General features: G+C 38.0%; 1 protein-coding gene and 1 pseudogene across 3 annotated transcripts in view; one reads left to right on the top strand and one right to left on the bottom strand.

Moving 5' to 3' along the window:
* Window positions 1–23,530, bottom strand: part of FRS2 (fibroblast growth factor receptor substrate 2) — a 116,949-nt gene that overhangs the window by 69,985 nt on the left and 23,434 nt on the right. The window lies entirely within an intron of this gene.
* Window positions 23,012–23,504, top strand: LOC131839146 (macrophage migration inhibitory factor-like; annotated as a pseudogene).

The following is a 23,530-nucleotide window of genomic DNA, read 5'->3' as shown; positions in this document are numbered from 1 at the left end:
TTCTTAAGGTCCCAACTTCAAAGAATTAATGAAGGTAAAGCCACAACAGTGCTTTTTTTGGGGGTGCTATTTTGTTTTTAAATCACCTGTATCATAACTCTAGGAAGGAGTGGTAAATGATTTGAAAAATAAATGAGTCCCATTAAAGGGGAACCTGGATGGCCCAGTCAGTTAAGCCTCTGCCTTCGGCTCAGGTCATGATCTCAGGGTCCTGGGATGGAGCCGTGAATTGCGCTTCCTGCTTAGCAGTGAGTCTGCTTTCTCCCACTGCTCGTACTCTCTTTCTCTCAAATAAATAATTTTTTTTTTTAAGATTTTATTTATTTGACAGACAGACATTCCAAGTGGGCAGAGAGGCAGGCAGAGAGAGAGAGTGGAGGAAGCAGGCTCCCTGCTGAGCAGAGAGTCCTATGCGGGGCTCAATCCCAGGACCCTGGGATTATGACCTGAGCTGAAGGCAGAGGCTTAACCCACTGAGCCACTCAGGCGCCCCATCAAACAAATAAAATGTTTTTAAAATTTATTTATTTATTTATTTACTTGACAGAGATCACAAGCAGGCAGAAAGGCAGGAAGAGACAGAGGTGGGAGAAGCTGGCTCCCCACTGAGCAGAGAGCCCCAATGTGGGGCTGGATGTGGGGCTTGATCCCAGGAGCCTGGGATCATGACGTGAGCCGAAGGCAGAGGCTTTAACTGAGCCACCCAGGCGTCCCAAAATTTTAAAAAATAAATAAATAAATGAGTCCCATCAAAAAACAACAACTAGCAAAATAATTGGCCCTTTCCTCCACTCCTTTAGGGACTTCTCTTTAGGATTACATTATAAAGTTCCAAGTAATCTCAGAGAAAGTTTAAACTACTTTCAAATTTGATACCTTTAGGTACCATGACCACCAGAAAGAATCAAAAGAACTCACTAACTCGAACATGACTAGACTAGCTATGACATGGTAGGGATGTTTGAACTTAATTATTTTTCTTTAAATAAACAAACTCCCCTGGGCTAAAGCCTACTCTGCCTTTTAAACATCCTGTGGCTGGCAAGCTTCAGAGTCTTAAGAGACATAGCCAGGGGACAGAGAAAACAGCAAGTATGACTCAGTGATCACATTTAATAGGCTCTGAAGACCAAAACAAAGATACCAGTTCTGGCAAGAGATCTCTAGAATTGCCCCAAAACTGACTTATCCACATACCTTTCATCTGAACAATCTATTTTCACTTAGTTTAAGGTTCACAAAGCACTTGTTATGTGCCTATCAGACCTTAGGTACAGAAATAAACCAAAAACAAACAGCAGGGATTCTAAGAGTTGGATGATGAAATTTAATGTTAAAATCAGCTGTGTCTGGGTGGGGGTGGAGGTGAAGAGAAGTCTTGAGTATTTTTGTGCAGAAATACCCCACTCGTTTAGAAATCAGACTTTAGCAAGTTCAACCACTTCAAAGAAGGCTTGTGATATTAAAGTAACCTTTCTTGAGCAACTCCTTTTTGGGGGGGGAGGGGAGTGCCTGTGGGCACAGAAGGTGGCAGGCGGGGGCAGGGCAGCAGGAGAGCAGAGACAGAGGGAGAAGGAAAGAGAATCTCAGGCAGGCTCCACACCCAGCACGGAGCCCCAAAGCAGGGCTTGATCTCATGACCTGAACTGAAATCAAGAGTCAGAAGTTCAGCGGACTGAGCCACCCAGGTGCCCCTTCTTGAGCAACGTCTGTGTACCAGTTATCTACATTAGCTCACTTAATTCTCAGAACTTTTCAATGGGAAAGCTATTTTAAAAAAGCACACGGAGTGGTTAAATAACTTGTCCAAACCAGAAAGAAACAGCTCCATGATGCAAAATTTTTCTTTTCACTAGTATGATCTGTACTAAACTGGAATGAAATTATTAGTCACAAATACCACATCTGTCCTATAGGAGTAACATGTAAATCCAGGCAGCTCATACAAGAAATGTGTTCCATTCTTCAAAAGTTGCTTTAGATAAAAGGACAAAGGGGAAAGTTCACTGTTACATATACTGAAAAGAAACCTATGGCATTAAGAGATGAATCAGAAAAATATGCTACACTGAGGTCTAAGGGAACTGGGTAACTAACTAGTCACACCACGGCTCAGTAACTAGTATTCTCTCACTATGACTAACTTCTATCTCTTGTAAGTCACTGATAGTTATTCCATACACTCAGAGAAGTCAGGCAAGAAACACTAAGATACAATAGACTGGGTACACAGGTATTTATCAAAAATAGTTTCTGTACTTTTCCAGATGTTTGAAATATTTCTTTCACTCCTGGTAATATAGATATAGACAAATACAAACATTAGAGTACCCCACTAATTTCTTAAAATTTACAACAGAATTAGTAGAGTTAAGATTGTAATTTTCCTTTTCTAGAGAATTCTCTCATGTGAAACAACTTAGTTCCTGACTCCATGGGATAGGATAACACTTACTGGCCTCACTTCTTTATAACGAACAGAACCTAATGTTTAATGAGTCATCAATCAGAAAATATTTTGTAACCTGGTGATTCACAGACCTGTACCCCTGGAGCTAATAATACATTATATGTTAATAAAAAATAAAAACTAAGTTTAAAAATGCTGTAGAAATATTTTTTCAGAAATGTAAATTTAATTATTATTAGATGCACCCACTGCCTATGACACAATAAAACAAAGTAACATACCTATTGTAAAATAAAAAGACAAAGATAATCAGGACACATCACTGGGGAAAGGTAGCCTTGCTTCACTGAATTGTCCTTAGTCGTGTAAAGAAAGTGAAAACTCCTTGGAACAAATTATCCCCATTGACTAAAAAACGTACCATTTAAACAATGGACCTCTTCACAGAGAAGAGACTCAACAGATTGATGACTTAAAGTTTCCAAAGGCCTAAACAGATATGCTGGTCTTCTAAATACTTGATTGTGACCTGGGAATTGTCAGCATAAATTAACACTTAAAAAAAAATCTCTCTCAATTTTAAGGAGAGGACACACTTCCCCATAACACCAATTATGAATAATACAACCTTATTTTTTTCAAAATAACTTAAGAATTTTAGTGTTTCTTTTTCAAAGATGAAATACTTTGTGTGCAGGCCTATCATTAAGACTAAATAAGGATAATATAAGGATAATGGGAATGCCTGCATGATTTTCTTTTTTTTTTTTTTCTTCTTTTTTTTTAAGATTTTATTTATTTATTTGACAGACAGAGATCACAAGCAGGGAGAGAGAGAGGAGAAAGCTGGCTCCTCACGGAGCAGAGAGCCCGATGTGGGGCTCGATCCCAGGACCCTGGGATCATGACCTGAGCCAAAGGCAGAGGCTTTAACCCACTGAGCCACCTAGGCACTCCAAACTGCATGGTTTTCAAGTCAACATTGGGGGCATTACCTACAGCTTTGTTATTTTATTTTATATTTCAACAAAATGTAAGTAGATAGCACACACAGTATTGTTTCTTAAAACTTTATCACATATACAATCTCTTCCTACAGTTAATGTTTGTCTTTTTCTCTCTCTCCTTCCTTTCTTTACCTTGGCACTCACACACACAGAATGAGTAACTATTATTTTTAAAACCTTCTGTTTTGTATACAAACATGCTAGGCACACGCTGGTCATGATATAAAATGTATTTCTTAGTAAGAAACAAGACATCTTAACATGTGATTCTACCTAGAACATCAAGGTAAATATTTCCAGAGTTAATTTCTTCAGTGTCTTCAACATTACACATAACAAGGACATTTATACAAATCTAAGTATCACAGAGTCTGCAGGTTTATTGTTTTTCATGAATTTTAATACTACACACAATAAAACAGTCACTAAGGAAAGTAGCTTGATATTAAAACAGGTTTACTCTTCTTTCAGGGAGTGGAGTTACTTGAATACCGAAATACCTCAGTATTTGATACCTTCTTCTTGAAGATGCTGTCATCATACGTATGTGTCCCAGGAACTATAACCCAACTCCATTAATGCCCTCAAAAGGAGAAACAATTTTTATAATGCTCACTTCTACCCTTTTTTTTCCTAGATGGTAACCCGTAACTTCAAAAATAGAAATCAACCAAGAAAGCATTGTAATTTTTTTCTAAATTCCTCCTTTATCTGTTAGAGGAGGAAAATATCACCTTCATTCATTAGAAGTTCTGGTGGGCTCTAAATAGTTTTCAGCAATATATTAGAGACTTTTTTCTCCACAACCAAACTCTTTTTAAGATACTCTCTCATGATGGGTATCGTACAAGGGACAAAAGAAGGAATGACCAGTGTCTTCAACTAGTTTCCAGCAAATTAAAAAGCAGAATTCATGTCACATGAAAGGACCTTCAATAAATCCATATCCTGAAATACTAAATACAAGCTATACCTGTTTTCTTTGAACTTCAGCTATTAAATACTTTTCTCCTAAAAATCCACACAACTTTTAGATAATTCAAAGGAATTCAGTGGCCCTACACAACTTGTACCTCCATGATACATAAAGAACTTGCTTAATAGTCTATATTTAAATGGCACGTAGAAGAGGAAATGCTAGGATGGAAGGAGAATGAGAAAGACAAGCCTTAGAAATTGGCCATATTAGAAATAACAGAACAGATGTTGAGAGTAATGGGGAAAAAAAACCTGTGAAATCATTTTACATTTTACAGGTGAAGAAACTGAAACAGCTTATGAGCAAAGAAAGAACTGAAGTTCACATTATAAATGGTATTTCCCCCCAGACTTACCCACTCCAACAAATTTATAGTAAGTATTTTAGCTTAATGCATACATAATACAAGCAGAACGGAGTGCCATGCTGAAGAGTTTAAATGCATGATTTCTGAATACAGCACGTAAGTTAAGGGAAATCAGAAATGGCCCATGTGTCCTTTAGGAATGACAGAATTCGAACAAGTAACCGGTTTCCTTGCTGTAGCTCTTTAGGTCAGTCTCAGGTGGACAGATCACTGTTTTGGCCCAGCAGGACATCTCTTAAAAGATGACTATTTAAATTCACATTAGCTAACGTCCATCAAGATAAGAAACTTGTCTATATGCCAACATCATATTTTCAACCTGGTAGCTTAATAAAAGGACTACTGCCCATTTGAGCATCGCTGGCCCACTAAACATGTTTTTTTTAAAAAAAAAAAAAAAAAAAAAAGGAGGGCACCTGGGTGGCTCAGTGGGTTAGGCCTCTAGCTTCGACTGAGGTCATGATCCCAGGGTCCTGGGATGGAGCCTGGCATCGGGCTCTCTGCTCAGCGGGGAGCCTGCTTCCTGCTCTTCCCCTGCCCCCAGCCTGTCTCTCTGCCTACTTGCGATCTGTCTCTGTCAAATAAATAAAAAAATAAAAATCTTTAAAAAAAAAAAAAAGGCATAAATCTCAAAGTTAAAGTAGCAGAAAAGTCGAGTAAATAACAACAATTGCATTTATACAAAAATCCTTTGTACACACCCAGCACTGGACAAAACAAGAAATTCATAGAAAAATAAAGAGTTCTCAAATTAAAATTTATATCCTAAGAAAGATGAGACAGAGGTAAGGACAAAAAACATAATATATTCAGTATTAAAACTGTAATATGTAAAGATGACAAAAATCATTTTTAATTTAAAGGACATTTACCTTACATCATGTAGTTCTCTAGCACCCAACCCACATTTACTGCCTACAAGAGTATGTGTGTGGAAGGGCACTTGATCTACTCACTTTCACAAAAGTTACAGCTGCCCATTTAGTCCCAAAGGCACAAATGGATAAAAAAACGTTATTATAAAGCTCTATTTTGGTAGCACAGAAAAATCTGCAGGACAGACAGACTTGTGCTAAAGCAATAATTAACCAGAGTTGTGGTTTATGAAGAAATACTCTAACTTGGCTGACATCATAGTAACTATGGGAGTTTCTCTTCATGATTCTTCACCCCCCAAACCAAGTTGGATACATCCCAAGTTAAATAACAGCTCCTGTTTATTACTCCTAGATATCACATACTTTTTTAGCTTTAAAATAGTTCATAAGTCAATTTAAAATGCAAACTGGTATAGAGGCTTAAACTTACTGTTTACTCTAGAGAAAGCCTTGATTTCAACTTAAAAAAAAAAAAAAAAGGCCTCAGTGACCTTCCTAAAGCAGGGGAGGGGGAGTTCCACTGTGTTTCAAGCTGCCATTATAAGTAACAAAGGACACAAAGAATGATGCTGATAGGAGGATAACACGTGTTGTATGCCCCCCCATTCCTTTCATATGTATTTGTCTGTGTCTCCCTAGTGGGGGGGGTGTGGGGGGTGTCATTCTCCCTGTGTGTGTGTGTGTGTGTGTGTGTGTGTGTATTTTTCTCTTCCTGCTTCAGTCTTGGTCTTCAGTCTTGGTCACAGACTGTCCTTCTGTCTCCCTTATACTCAGTAACTGGCTTCCAAGCACTGATATTCCAAAAGAACTGTATCAGACTATAGCATGTGGCAGAGTCACAAAATGAGAAACTACAAATCACAAAATGAGAAAAAGAATCAGAAATTATTCAGTCAGCTGAAAATATAGAAAATTAAAGCCACAAATTTTCAACTGCCTTTAAATACATATATATGATACATAAGATTTTAATAAACTGAGTGGTCAAACAGATTTATTTACAAGAATTTGAGATAAATATACTGGGAGTAGGGGAGTTTTTAAAGAGTCAGTTTAATACTGAAGTTGTAAGCACAGGCTTCGGAATCATAGCTTTGAGTTTGTGTCTCAGCTCTGAACGGGCTAACTATATGATCCCTCTTGGCCTACTAGTTCATGTCTAACACTGTGAGGATGATCTATGACACAGCTTGTAAGACACTTTTAGCACAATGACTATCACACAGAAAGGACTCAACACGTACTACATATAAAACATCATATGGAGTCAATAGTTTATCTTTTTTTTGGGGGGGGGGGGGGGTCTGCCCAGCATCTAACTTTCCCTTAAGTTTGGGAACTTTTCCACCTTGTGATTTCAGAAGGTCAAATAGTTTTCCACATCTTAAAATTGAGAGTCCACTTCCCCCCACCAATTTTATGATTTCAAAAGTTAAACACTTTCCCACATGTTGTATACATGTAGGACATGGGCTCTGCCAAACACACACGCCCAGCCCAGAATATGAATGGGTAACTAGAGGGCAGGCAAAACAGAGACCAAAAGGAACTCGCTCCCACATTAACGGTGGAGTAACTGCAGCAAGGTCAAGTCCTGGGCAGAGGTGGCAGCATTCAGAGCCATCCAGAGCTAGCCACGTCACTGGGGCAGGCTGTGGCGTCTGTCAGTCTGTCTCTAGATGCTACCAGCATCCTCATGGGAATCATTGTGCAATATGATTTGGGGCATTGTTTCTGGCTGCTTAGCCCTGAATACTGGTTCTCTAACCCTGGAGCAACAATTTGATGAGCCCCTGAGCTCTACTAGGTATCCTTTTAAAATACGCAATATGCCTGAATTGGTTTTTACTGCCACCAGGAATTCTTACTGACAAATCAGGTACGGTTTACATCCATTTTCACTTGCCCCACCACCACATGGGAAAAGAGACTCTATTTTAAATCTCTCCAGAGATAAAAAAGTATTGTTCACTATCAACCAACTGCTTTATCCTGTAAGGCCTTGGAAATCTTATTTTTATACATTTTAGATAACCACTTTCCTAATTCAGAAGATGGGAAATAACTCATCAATTTGAGATTTCTTTCAAAGGAATACAGTCAATAATAAGCAATGACACAAGAAAGTGTAACTAAATGCAAGGAGTGACTATTATTGAGGTAACAGAAATGACCCTAACACACCTAAAACCACCTTGTATCTATTCTCAACAGCTTGCTTTGGGGCAGGAGCTATTCACTTGAGGTTCTACCACCAAGGGACTCCCTCTGCGTCTTAAGGGTTATCTTAAGGTCAAAATTTTAAAAATTATTATCAAAAGGCCTTAAGTAGTCCTCTTGTAACAAACAACTCCATAAAATACCTGTATTTAACAAAACTATTCAATTCTCTGTTAAAACGGGGCACAGCAAGTAAGTGCCTGATTGTCACAGGCTGATTTTTCAATATATAAAACACAGTTTTTTACAGTTCAGTAATGCTTTTTTCCCACTGTTTAGAACGTTAAGGCTCAAATATGTTAATTTTATTACCTGTCAATACATATGTGATACAAGGTTTGTTTTTGTGGGGAAGGTAAAACTGGGGGACTAAATGTGTTTTGTTTTGTTTTGAATCTCAGGAGCCAGTTATCATATAGAATTAAAACTACGCTTTAATGACTAGAAGAACAATCTAAACAAAATCAAATATAGCTTTAAAAAGACCTGACAGTCTTTTCAGATTAAAATTCAGAAAAAATAATCAAGCATTTGGAAATGCATACTGACATCTAATATACACCTAAAGCATAAAAAATTCAGTAGAAAAAACCCTGAATTTTGGCAGAGATTTGTGGGGGAAGAAAAAAGGCCATAGATTTTTAGGGTTCATGACAATTATGCATTAAGTGTCCTAAATTATGTTATAGAAGTAGCTGAGGCTGTAAGAGTTAAACACAGCTTACCCAAGGAACTCATCCTCTGATTTCTAGCTGAGTAATATCACTAAAACATCTTCAGCCTGTCCTTCAAACTGAGTCAAAATAAAGTTAATGGAGCACCATATGGTTTTAATTCCTGAATTTAAAAATAACAAAAAAATATTAAAGCCAAGGCAAGTGATTTCAAAATCCAACTGTTAGTACTCTTTTTAATATAAATAAAGGTCTGATTTATGATACTTTAAAAATACCCTGGCCTTATCAATGTAGAAAAAGTCAAGAAAAGTAAAGACTTTTTATGGTGTCCATAACTTCATTTCTATATAACTTGATGTGTTACAAAGCGAAATCATTTCTGCTTATGTGCTAAGGGATATTTCATTAATCACTGGTTATAATTTATTGGTTGTAATTTACTGCAAGAATTATACCTAAACAACAAAATTGAAACATGCCATTTAACAATGACAAATTGTTTCTGGTTATAATCTACCTGCCCTAAAAGAAAACTATTATCGCTTACAGAAAAGTTTCTTTGCATTTGGTTAAAGCTAAACATAGCTTTCGACTTAGGGAGTCAAATGAAAATGTTCAAACAGAACCTAACTCTTTTTTAAATGAGACATGTTCAAAAAAAATAAAATGAATGTGACATGTTCAAGTCAGCCTCACAAGCTAACTATATCTATGTTTCATGAGAGGCCTAGAAGAAACAAGACTAAGGAGGCCCTAAGACTGTTTCTGGAGTACTACTCTATAATGAGTAATTTATGGTATCAAACAACAGTAACAATCAAAATGCTTTAAAAAGGAAGCAGATGAGAGCTAACATACTCATATCAGAATAAGGCACAAGAACAAAAAATACCTGAAAACCCAAAGAGAAAAGGGAGTGACTAGGTGTGTAAAGAGACAAAGTTTAGAGCTAGGATTACAAACCCGAGGTCATGTAAAGAGATAAAGAAAGTTTAGAGCTAGGATTACAAACCCAAGGTCATATACAGTACTGCTACCTCCCCTCCTTCAAAACTGGCCGAAACAGGTAACAGGTGAAGGAGCTTGCAGCTTGGCGAAAGCCTCAGAAACCTCTAGATGGTTATTACAGAGCAATGGGAGTTGTCAGACTAAATGAAATACTGCCAATCCTGGTTTAGAATGACTGGAGGGAGATTAGAAAAAAAAACATTAAGGAGGGAATGCGTGTAAGGAAAAACAGTAAGAGAAAGAACCCCAAATATCTACTGAGTTGGGTTTTTGTTTTGTTTTGTTTTGTTTTGTTTTGTTTTAGGTTACATACAGTGTTTGATTTAATCTTCACAACAACCTTTAACACAGATCTGAGCACTTTACCACTTCTCTTAATGGATCATGGAAATCAACAATTGACCTAATCCTCTATCCATCCTCCCACATAATTTGACCAGAACAGATTTGTTTTAATACAATTTTAATTATTCAAGTAATATCATGTTTTTTATTGAAAGCCTGGAAAATATAATGGTTATACCAAAATTTATATCTTTTTTACTGCTTTTATAATTAATATTTTAATGAATATCTTATACATAAATTTCTCTGCACATTTTTATTCCATTTATAAAGTGGATATAAATGGAATTCTGGGTCAAAGAGTGTGAGTGAGCACATTCTGCCAGAACATCTGATTTTAATATTACTGAAATGATGAAGGGATGATGGTTCCTTGAAAAAAACAAGTATGCCTTCTTCTCCCCTGTATCCACAAATGCTTAGGTGCATAAGCAAGTTTTCCATAACTGCTGAACAAATGGAGGAGGGTTCTCTTCCCTCAGTACACAGTTTCAGAAGGGTGATGTTAGAAGACAACAAGCATGCCAAATATCAAAGTCATCAATGAGCTGCCTAAAACTCTTCTTAGGAAGAAAAGAGCACGAATATTGACACTGCAATCTAATACATTTCTGTTGAAGACAATCTGGGGATCTTCAATTATATTTAAAGAATACAGAATTTTAACAGATATATAACACATGGAGGATACTATTTCTCCCAGCTTATATTATTACCTAGATGCCATAATCTGTTATCGTCCATGGAGATCATTCCAGAACTTGTCCATATACAAAATTCAAAGAACTAAATATTTTAATAGTAGCCAGATTGGTCATTTTACTTTTTCTATCAAAAATCATCATGTAGGGGCTCCTGGGTGGTTCAGTGGGTTAAGCCGCTGCCTTCGGCTCAGGTCATGATCTCAGGGTCCTGGGATCGAGCCCCACGTCAGGCTCTCTGCTCAGCGGGGAGTCTGCTTCTCCCTCTCCCCTGCCCCTGCTCATGCTCTCTCTTGTTATCTTTCTCAAATAAATATTTTTAAATAAATTTTAAAAATGATAAATGAGGCATGTAGCGGGGAGAGCAGACCTTCAGTTAAGCGAGACTGACTTTGACTCCTTCCTAAAACCTCACCTTAAAAGTTTACAATTTTTAGAAGTATAAAACCCACAAGAATAAAGAAAATGAGGAAAGACACAACAGCACATGAGAGAAGTCAATAATATTCCGGAAGCCAGGAAGGGAGAAAAGTGTTAATTAACAGAAGCAAGAAAGCTGAAACTTAAATCCACGACGAAGTCATCGAGAAACAAGATGGTGATGACAGAAAGCAGAAATGGCTGCAAGGGGCTGCAGTGGAAGGAGACATGGGAGTTAGAGTTTGATACATACATTTTCAGATTGGGCTGATATAAAAATTCTGAAGACTGACGGACAGTGGTGATTGTTACACAACAATGTGAATGTACTTAACACCACTGAATTGTACAGTTAAAATGGTTACAATGGAAAATTTTAGGTTATGTATATTTTATCATATTACCACAATATTACCACAATAAAAAAGAGAAGTAAGTGGATTCATGCTGGAGAAATTCAGAGAACGGAAGCATGATGAAGACAAAAACGCAGCATGGGATGAGAAACGAGATCATAGACTGAAACCTCATTTAAGTCCTCCCAAACACCAATCTTCTCAGCCCTGATGAAAGAGTCTAAAGATGCATCTCTGGGGAGGATGGAGCAGAGACCCCAATCTCAGGAACACAAGCCACAAATGAAAGCAAGATGAAATCCCTGACTGAAAAACAGGAAGAATTATGTGAAAGTCTGCATTCCACACGGGATACAGAAGGCAGTCTCCAAGAAGAAGATGGGACTGACAGATTGCCTGATATACCCAGCGATACTGAAAGCATCTTAGATTTGTCAGAGAACTGCGAATGGATTAGTAACAGGCACAAAGTACATAAAATTCCAAGCTCGGATAATTATTTGAAAAAACAATTAAGTTGGACAATAAAGGAAACGCAATCCCAGTGAATTTGTGACTCAGCTGTGAAAATTATTTGCATAGTCATAATAATTTAAATATTAAATAAAGAATTTACCCCCCAAATCCGATATCCTATAAAAGGAACATGACAGAAAAGGAAGTTTATGTAAATGTTTGCAGGCAGTAGATTAATTACGATGACTAATCCTCATTTTTCTTAGAAGGAAATCAAAATGAACTACCACTAAAATGAACTACTGTCTAAAACGAAAAGCCAACACAAAGCAGAACTAACTTAGAAAAATAAAGGCAAGTATCAGAACAAACAGCTGAAAGAACTAAAACTAACTGCTTCTAAAGACTGGGAATCAGAGGTAAAAAGAGAGAGGAAAACTGCTGTTTCTATAAGCTTTGAAATATTATTCTTCAATAAAACTATATATACACAAATATAATTTTTAAATAAAACTTTAAAGAGGTAAAGCTGATTTTGTCATGTAAAAAAGATGTAAAATTGTCTCAGTTGTATATACATCATTTTTTCAAACTATTATGTTGATTTCTGTCAATTCTACTGAGTTTTCAGTAGTATTGAGGCCCAGTGTACTAAATACCTTTCTTATAACACAATTCACAAACTGATACAGTATATAATTCACTGGAGAAATACTTTGGGCATGTAGCAATTCTAAAGCCTAACTGTTTAAAACTACTCCATGAACACAGTGTTTTATTTATTCCTTCCCCCCTAAGAATATATATTTAGATATATTTATACAAAAGCTTATTATTATATGTAACTCTTGGGTCAAATCCAAATTTTGACATTTTCAATGGCTAGCATTTGTAAGCACCAGGGATGGTAGTGTTTAATTTACCTTTAAGTCTGAATGTCAAACAATACAAATGGGCAAACTGAAAGGCTACCTCATGGAAAAATATACAAAGTACTAAATATGCAAAAGAAAACAGGAAACAATCTTATCTGCAAGAACTGTAGCAACTTGCAACTTTTTAAAAGTCACATTCTTGTGGGTACAAATTCACCAACTAAATATAATCTAATTAACATATTTCTTCTACACAGTCAGAACCAAGAACCTCATTCCAGAAAAAGAAAACACTTCAAAGCACAAGATTAAAACCATGAGCAACTACATCAGAATCTACTAATTTTTTTATTTTTATTTTATTTTTTTTTTTTTAAGATTTTTATTTATTTATTTGACAGAGAGAAATCACAAGTAGACGGAGAGGCAGGTAGAGAGAGAGGAAGGGAAGCAGGCTCCCTGCTGAGCAGAGAGCCCGATGCGGGACTCGATCCCATGACCCTGAGACCATGACCTGAGCCGAAGGCAGCGGCTTAACCCACTGAGCCACCCAGGCGCCCAAAATCTACTAATTTTTTTAAATTAATGAAGTTCTTTTCATATAAAGTTAAAAAACCATGAATCTTGGTTTCCCCTTCTAGTAGTACTAATAATAACCAGTGCTGATTTACAACATATAACTGCTCAATTTCATGTATGGACTATATAACAGATTTCTAAATATAAACAACTTCTACAAAGGCTTAAGAGCCTTAAAATCATATACAGTAATCCCCCTCCTCTTGGCCATGATTTCCTAAACCCTTGACCAACCGCAGTCCAGAAGAAGCAGATGATTCTCCTTCTGACATAATATTAGAAGATCAATGTAGCCTAATGCTACGTCACAATGCCTACGTCATTCACTTGACTTCATCTTATCATGTGGTCACTTTGTCATCTCACATCATCACAAGAAGGGTGAGTACAGTACAATAAGATATTTTGAGAGAAACCACATTCACATAACTTTTATTACAATGTATTATTGTAGTTGTTCTATTTTATTAGGTATTGTTAATGTCTCACTGTGCCTATTTTACAAATTAAACTTTACCACAGGTACGTATGTATAGGAAAAAAACACAGTGCATAATAGGGTTTGGTACTATCTGCGGTGTCAGGCATCCCTGGACATATCCCCTGCAGATGAGCAGGTACTAGTGCATGTTATATTATTTACACTGAACACCCATACACTGAAACAAGAAACAGTGACAGATACAGCAACCAAGGAAAACTTAAGTGTCCACATGTTAGGAAACAGGAAAGGGAGAGATGCATATGAGACAAGACTCCTGCATTCAAGGAGTCTGAAATTTAGCAATGCAGAAAAGGTACGAAGTGTGTGGGGTGGGGCTTGCCAAGACTAAGACATGAAAACAATTCATGAACAATATAAAAGAAACTGCTGAGTATTAAACTATGAAATAAAAATGATACTTATAAATTTAAAGAAGAGAAAAATAATGGTTGCCTTGAAAATGGAATGAGGCCTTGAACTGGGCTCCAAGTAGAAAAGCATTTGAAGAAATTGAAGAGAAAGATCAATGGCTCTCTTTCTAGATTTTGCTGTATACTTAAACTTTTTCATAATGAAATACTGAAAGCAAATGTATGCAAAATTTTTAAAAAGTAATCTGAGAGAGAACTGATCCAGAAAAAGGAAAATAAATGAAGCAGCAAACAGAGGGGAAAATTACATACGAAGAAAAAATAAACCGTAACCAACAACCATACTATCTTGTGTATCAGTAAATGTTCATACTATTTTGAATAGCCTCATTCTATTATTTGAAGAAGAATAGGAGTGTTATAATCACACTTCCATAAAGACAATAACAAAGTTTTATTTAGCAACAAAAGTATGTAAGGATAGCTGAGATTTCCAGACTCCCAGTCCTATAATCTATCTATTATACTGCATACAACTTTACATGTTAAGTATTTTACACTAGATTGACTTCATTATCAAACTCAATCTCCTCTAACAACAAAGAACATTAGAATGTTACAGTCACTGTAAAAAAGAAACAACACCCATTTTTGAGTATGATTTAATACATGCTAGCCAAATAGGTCTCACTTAAGACCATCAAACTTTCATGACCAGAACCATGGTCTTTCCAATAAATTGAGACATGCTACCATTCCAGTGTGTCCTCTAGACAACAGGCCATTCTAATGGTCAGAGAAAGGGAGGATGATGCTAGGCAGCAAATTTCAGAGCTGGTCATGGTTTCAAGAATTCACATACAGAATTTTTCCAGTGTTTTTTTAAGTTATTTTGGTTGTAAACTGACAACAACATAAAAAGGGATTAAAAATCCCTGGGGTACATGGTTGGCTCAGTCATAGAGCATGCAACTCTTGATTTTGGGGTCATGAGTTCCAGCCCCACATTGTGTATAGAGATTACTAAAAAAATAATAATAAACTTTAAAAAGAGAAAGAAAAATGCTTAATATACCTAAATGAAAACATTCATGAAATGCACAAGTTATTATGCCATATGGTTATCAGTCACAAACTTATTAAAAGCTTTCTCAGAAATTATATTACTTGTTATACCTAAGTTTTTCCCTTCTTTAAGTTAATAAGGTCTTATTAGCTTTTGCACATATACAAATGGTATCCATTCTTACTAGTGTATTCCAAACTAGATTAATATTCATCACCGGGACACCTGGGTGGCTCAGTCAGTTGATCATCCCAACTCTTGGTTTTGGCTCAGGTCATGACCTTAGCATTGTGAGATCAAGCCTCACATGGTACTCTGCACTGAGCTGAGAGTCTGCTTGTCCCTCTCCCTCCTTTTCTGTTCCTCCCCCTGCTTGTGGTGGTGTGCTCACGCGCTCTCTCTCTCTCTCTCTCTCTCTCTCTGCATCAAATAAATAAATAAAGTCTTTAAAAATATATATCCATCACAAACTGAAAAACACTCATTGGTCTAGCAGGTAGTCCCTTATATTCTCTCTCACTTCCTTCTGTTTCCACATGGGCAAAAGCAGAAGACTCCTATGCTTCCCCATTACATTCCCACCTAAAACAGCCCTGAGCAATAGCCAGGTGCTTCCTCCTCCTCCTACAGAAAGCCACCACCGAATTAAGTGATCCCATTTACTTAGTATACAAAGGGTGTAATTAAATTTCTTTCCAATATTTTTTTAAAGATTTTATTTATTTATTTGACAGGGATAGAGATAGACCAAGCAAGATAGGGAACACAAGAAGGGTAGTGGGAGAGGGAAAGGCAGGCTTCCAGCTGAGCACAGAGCCCGATGCAGGGCTCAATCCTAGGACCCTGGGATCATGACCTGAGCTGAAGGCAGTCGCTTAACCAACTGAGACACCCAGGTGCCCTCTTTCCAATATTTTTATGTGTGTTTATGTGTTATTGGGAGGAGCAGGGAAAAGAAGTCTTGAATAGAGGCACAAAATAACCAAGGACAACCTTCAGCCCTCTAAAGCAGCTGTGGCACAATGAAAAAAGCAATTGTACCTGGAGTGGAAGACCAGAGCCTTAATCCCAGATCTGCCACTTTACTACTACTTAGTTGAGTGACCACCTTTGAGCATTTCTACTTGCCATACTTAGCCTCCAATGGCACATCTTGGAAACTATCTTAACTTAGCAGAGTCTTTGATGATGATGATGATAATGCAGATGCAGAAAAAGGAGACAAAATGGAAGCAGCAGCAGAGGTAAAAGAAACAGAAATACAGAAATAGAAATAGAGAAGTGGAGCTGACAGCGGGAGCAGTAAGCCTTAGGAATTGGTAAAGAATCGAAGGCTGCAACATGAATGAACTGGAGAATCCTATGATTCTAGTAAATGACTAAAAAAAAACACATGAATGGTCCTATACTCTGTAATTTAAAATCTTATTTAACCAACATTTATATAGTGTTTATTATGTGTATCATTATTCTAAGCACTTTACAATTTCTTTTGTCTTCATAATAGCCTTATGACATAGGTATCCCCATTTTACAGATGAACAAACTGAAGTAGAGATAATAAACTACTTACCCAAGTCACCGAGCTAAGTGGTGGAGCCAGGATTCAAATTCAGGGAATCTAACCCTAAAACCCATGCTCTTGTGCAGCCATGTAGCTCTGGATGGATTATTTCTACTTACCTTTGGATATATTGTGATTTTAGTACACATCTTCTTGACCACTTCTATTTTAGATTAACATTTAACATTTTAGGGGCGCCCAGGTGGCGCAGTCAGTTAAGCATGTGACTTCATTTGGGCTTTGGTTGTGATCTCAGGGTCACGAGATCAGCCCAAGACAGCAAGAAGTTGGCTTAAGACATTCTTTCCTTCTCAGGTGCCTGGGGGGCTCAGTCTGTAAGCATCTGCCTTTGGCTCAGGTCATGATCCCAGGGTCGTGGGATCAAGCCCCACTTCAGGCTCCCCATCCCAACATCCTGGGATAGAACTCTGCACCCAGCTCCCCACTGTGTGGGAAGCCTGCTTCTCCCTCTCCCACTTCCCCTGCTGTGTTCCCTCTCTCGCTGTGTCTCTCTCTGTCATACAAGTAAATAAAATCTTTATAAAAAAAAAACTTTCTCTCCTTCTCCGCCCTACACACACCCCTCATTCACGCACATGCTCTCTCTCTCTCTCTAATAAATAAATCTTATTTTTAAAGGGGAAGCTAATGAAGATTTTGTTTTGTTTTTTACGATTTTACTTACTTGTCAGAGAGAGAGACAGCACAAGCAGAGGGAGGCGATGAGGGAGAAGGAGAAGCAGACTCCCTGCTAAGCCAGGAGCTGGAAATTGGACAGGATAGCAAGACACCATAGCAGGACACTGGGGTCATGACCTGAGTCTAAGGCAGGTGCTTAACAGATTGAGCCATCCAGGCCTCCCAATAAATAAATTGTAAAAAAAAAAAAAAAAAATTTTAACATTTCATTTTCTGTATCCTATCAATAAGGTAATAACTGTAGTAGGTATCAAGAACAAACCAGAAACTGAGATAAGTGTTTTATCAATCATCATATTCACAAACTCAGTAACGAATAGTAACAATACTAAACTAAAATACTACATTAGCCTTTCAGGAATTTATTCGTTTTAACTTTTTGAAAATATATCAGTTCATGTGCCATGCACACACACAACATACAGAATATGGACTATTGTGTATTATAGTCTGTTTCAATGATCATGTATTAAACTAGTTAAATATTTGACCAACAAAATATTCCCTAACGGACACAGACACCACTTCACTGTAGTTACATTTCACTGATAACTATAAAAACTCTATGTAATTATATCATACAATTTTTAATTGCTGCCACCACAAAGTTTTATCTAATAGCTAAGCACAGTATTAATATTTATTAAACAATCTCACTAAATACATTTGTTATTAATAGTAGTATATCATATTCAAATAATTTCCCCTAAAGAATACATATTGGTACTTCCCAAATTTATCAGCATATTATATTTGTAGTACCATTTTGAAACACTGGATAAACTATAAAGAGTACTAAAAGTTAATTTTAATTTTATGGAGGATTTGGGATCAAACTGAATGTTACACAACCCAATTAAAACAACAAAATCAAATATATTCTTTGGAATATAGAACCAAAAACCAGACTTTGAGAAGTCTTATTAACATTAAGACAATAAACTAAATTTTGAAACAATTCCCAGAAGTGTTAATGCTACATGTGATTCTTCTCCATAAGGAGAAATTTATGCAAAATAAGCATGTCTTAAAGCCAACTCAAACAGTGTTAGGGTGAAAATAAAAGACATCTGAAGACAACTTTACTGAACACTAGGAGAAAATTTTAGGTTAGAGTATTATAAAAACATTAACTGAAGAATATGTGAAGAGAAAAATTAATGAAACAGAAGGGGGGGGTTCTAATTAGCCAAAGATGAAAACAACAGAACACAAACAAACAAGGAATTCATATGCAGGGACATTTTTTGGAATTGGCATTGAAAATTAATGGTACAGAGTAATCATCAGAAAACATGAGGTCCCATCTAAAACATAAAGAGCGTATATCACATTTTCCCATGCATACTCAATGAAGACTTTCCCTCCATTACAAATAGACAAAAGGTTTTTGTTGGTACAATTTACTATGCCTATTCTCAGCCCTAGGATATTTTTGTACCCAATCTCAAATTGGAAATGGGATGCTATCTGTCCTCAAAATGTCGAGTTACTGGCAGAAACATAGCTCCATGTCTAATAAAACTTTTATGCTCCACTACAAGTCTTTTAAGTGGTATTCTTGTTTACTTGTAACTAAGACCACCTGTGTATTTTAAAACATAAATCAAAACTTATGGGACATACTGTTCACTGATTCAATAGATCTGAATTTTTCCCTAATATTAGAATACAATCTTAGTTAGCACTTACTAAACCCTACTGCTAAACAAATTAATTTATCCTTCGTTTTATGTAATTAGTTTTCCAAGATTAGTACACAGTGAATCCTACTTTCCCACCACTAAAAAGCAGAGAAATGTTTCCAAAGAAATACACTCCCAACACATAAGCCAGAAACTGTCTACTGCAAAGGAAGGTTGACATTTCCTTTGTTTCCATTTCCTCATTGGTAATATCAGGTACCATATGACATGCAGTACTCCTTAAGAATGGAAAGTGGAAACATGTTAAGAATTAGAAGACTTCTACAACCAGATGCACAATTGTGACTAACTTAGGAAGCACGGAATTAAAACTGGTTGTCCATTTACTCACATCAGACTCCATGATTCTATTTTGATGATGAAGAAAAAGTTAAGTGTGTGTTTTTAAAGTTACACGGTAGTGCATTAAATAGAAAAGACATTCTTATATCATAAGAATTTTTCTACCTGAAAAAATATATTTTGTAATGGGATGCAATGGCTAACATAGTAGACAAGTTATTTTCCTCTATAAACTATACTTTGTTTCGTTCGTTTTCCTAAATAAACTCTCATTTCCATCTCCCAGATCTATGCTTTAAATTCCCTTAAAAGCTCTGACTTTAAAAATCTATAAAGGGGCACCTGGGTGGCTCAGTAGGTTAAGTATCCAACCCTTGATTTCGGCTCAGGTCATGATCTCATGGTCTCACCTGGGCTCCATGTTCAGCGTGGAGTGTGCTTGAGATCCTCTCTCTTTCCCTCTTCCTCTGTCCCACTCCCCCCACCCAATGCTCACATTCTCTCTCTCTCTCAAATAAATAAAATCTTTAAAAGTCTGTAAAAATATTTAACTAATACCAATTTTCCTTTTTGGGGGGCAAAAAACCCTTGGTGATCTCATTTCTATGAAACAGCTCAACTCTGAGCCTGAGCCCCAGGGGTGAAGTAGGCCTTCAGAACCTACCCTTTTCCTCTGCTTTCTCCCGAGCCACTATTTCCCATCTCATTCCTAGCACTGAAAAGCAAAATGCAGAGACACATACTGCTCCACCACTCTGGCTACTTCCTACTAACAGCTTATGACTCAAACTCCTCTTAGGAGCCCGAGAGAAACCCATTCCTATCACTGTAGAACCTCGTGATACCTAATAAATGTACTGAGTAGAGCTGTTGATGGTCCTCTTCACACACAGCAGTGGCAACTGCAGTGCTTACTGATAGCCACACAACAGTAACCATCTGCAGTATGCAGAACTGTAAGATCCAAGATCTCTACTTCCGAGGGTACATACCCTGCACTACCCATGGGGCTGTGAAGATAACAGATTTCACTCCCATGATAAAGCTGACTTTAAGAAAAAGTGATTATCCAGGGGGACCCAAGCTAACCACATAAACCCTTTAAATCTAGGTCTAAGTAAGACAGAGAAGCCAGGGAGACTGGTGGGTGAGACACACTGGACGTGAGCAACAATCTCCCCAGCCGACTTTGTAGATGGAAAGAGCCATGTGGCAAACAATACAGGCAGTATCTACGAGCTGAGCGTGGCTCCTATTTAAGCAGCAAGGAAATGGGAGCTCAGTCCCACAACTGCAAAGAAGTGAGTCCTGCTAACAATTTGAGCTTTGCAAGTAAGCTTTGGAAGATCCTCTACACAAGAACTCAGCCCATATGACAACTCGATTTCGGCTTTGCAATACCCTGAGTAGACAACCCAACCACACCACACCCAGACTTCTGACATACAGAACCCTGCGCTAGTTAATAAATGGGTGTTGTTTTAAGCCACTGAGTTTGTGGCAATTTGTTACACAGCGACAGAAATGAATACAGGGACTCCTTGGAGGGTAAGGGTGTAGGCTGCTACTGCGGCAAGTTTCCATTTACCTTTACCAACACCACAACAGGAAGGCCTGATACAGAGCATACAGTTGACCAAAAACTAAAGAAGGATCACCATAATGAAGAACATGCTTGGAAACTGCAAACTGCCCTGCTTTCACTTCCTTCATATTTATCATTACCAGACCAAACATATTGATTTGTTTGCTGCTTCTTTCATTCACTGGAATGAAAGCACCATTAGAACAGGGACATGTCTCTCATTCTCTGCAGCACACCAAGCACCTTAAAAAATGCCTGACACGTAGGCAGGCAATACATATTTCCTGAATGAGCCGTCTATAACCCAAATTCAAACCATGTTATATATGAAGTTTTTTGACTAAGAAACTGAGATAACTACATTATCAATTGAATATGCTGCACCCAGCAAAGTCCATCGTAATAAATAATTTTCCTTTAATACAAAACAGAGGGGCACCTGGGTGGCTCAATGGGTTAAAGCTTCTACCTTCGGCTCTGGTCGTGATCTCAGGATCCTGGGATAGAGCCCTGGATCTGGCTCTCTGCTTGGCGGGAAGCCTGCTTCCCCCTTTCCCTCTGCCTACTTGATCCCTGTCTGTCAAATAAATAAATGACGTCTTAAAAAAAATCCAAAAAAAGATCCATGTCTCTCCATATAGTTGTTTCACAGATGCTCTTACAGATGCCTGAACAGATGCAATCCATTAAAGAATATTTGCAGCCTGGTAAACATATCAATAATAACAGAATGGCATTTTGGTAAACAATATGATCATGAAATCCCAACATAAAACTACTGAAGAATTTATTTTCAGTTGATGGGGCCAGTTCAAGTCCTTGCCTCTTTCCACACCACCACCCCATCTCTGCAGAGCCAGAGTTGAAGAATCTAATATCCCTGAAGAAACACAGAACCAGAAAAATCTCCAGGTGAGCAGTAGAGCATATTTCTACATGGTGGATCACATTTCCATCTCGCTTCTTTGTTCTAACAAATCCCATGTTGCTCAAAATAGGTTTAAAATAAGTTTAAAGGCCCTAATACGATATAAAAGAAATATCGTAATAATCATACTTCCACTAGAAACAGTTTCAGACTCGAGCACTTTCCAGAGCATGTAATGGCAAAAGAGATACCCAATTCTCTTTTAACACATTTCTTTTCTGCCAGAATCAATTACTTCTACAGCACTTCCCAACTTAAACAAGGTACATTCCTAAAAATGATTTTTTTGGTTGGTTGCTTGGGAGTCATGAACGTCTTTCTGCCCCAAAGAATCATTGTTCTAAATGATGGTTAGATGATGCAGTACTATACTTCAGGATGGTTATAGGGTTTGGGGGCCCCGACAACTGCCGCTATGTATTTTGTCTACTTACACTTCATCTCATTCTTTTTTTTTTTTTTTTTTTTAAAGATTTTGTTTATTTATTTATTTGACAGACAGAGATCACAAGTAGGCAGAGAGGCGGGCAGAGAGAGAGGAGGAAGCAAGCTCTCTGCCAAGCAGAGAGCCCGATGTGGGGCTCGATCCCAGGACTCCGGGATCATGACCTGAGCCGAAGGCAGAGGCTTTAACCCACTGAGCCACCCAGGCGCCCCTCATCTCATTCTTTAAAATGGGGCAAGGGACTAAGGCTGAATCATCATATGTATCAATTTGATAAATTTTCTCAAGTACTCCAGTTCCTAAATAAAACTTTTTTACATTTAAAAAGGTTAATCTCAAATCGGGATCACCTAAATTCAGCTTGGAAAAGGGTGTGGAAAGCACACATTCCTGAAAACAAATTTTATAATGCAGAGAAAAACAAAGCACTATTATGGGTAATTCACAGAATGATTTTAGCATTATAAACTCAAAGCACTTCCAAAATTTATTCAGAGTTCAAGGACAAATTTTCATTTTAAAGACAACAAAGAGCTCAGGTTCCCGGGCTGCAGTGGGAGGCTCGCCAGTTAGTGCACCGGTCCGGGCCGTTTTTCCGCCAGCATGCGGCTGTCCGTGGTGAACACCAACGTTCCTCGCTCCTCCGTGCCGGACGGTCTCCTTTCCGAGCTCGCTCACTCAGCAGCTGGCGCAGGCAACCGACAAGCCGGCCCAGTGCATCGCGGTGCACGTGGTCCCAGACCAGCCCAGGGCCTTCGGCGGCTCCAGTGAGCCAGCCGTGCGCACTCTGCAGTTTGCACAGCATCGGAGGCCCGGCAGATCGGAGGCCCGAGAACCGCTTCTACAGCAAGTTGCTGTGCGGCCTCCTGTCCGATCGCCTGCCGTCTGATTGCCTGCGAGTCAGCCCGGATAGGATCTACATCAACTACTGCGACTTGAACGCTGCCAACGTGGGCTGGAACGGCTCCACCTTCGCCTGAGGGCCACACCTGCCCAACACGCCTGCACCAGGCCCTGCCATCCACAATATTGTGCCCACTCCACCCCCCACTCCCACAGCGACCCCCACTTCCAAGTCCGGCCAAATAAACAGTTTGGAGGCTAGGAAAAAAAAAAGACAAC

The sequence above is a fragment of the Mustela lutreola genome, chromosome 8 (genome assembly GCF_030435805.1).
Source record: "Mustela lutreola isolate mMusLut2 chromosome 8, mMusLut2.pri, whole genome shotgun sequence".
Taxonomy (NCBI): domain Eukaryota; kingdom Metazoa; phylum Chordata; class Mammalia; order Carnivora; family Mustelidae; genus Mustela; species Mustela lutreola.
Note: the sequence above shows the minus strand (reverse complement) of the source record. Positions and strands in the feature narration are given on the sequence as shown.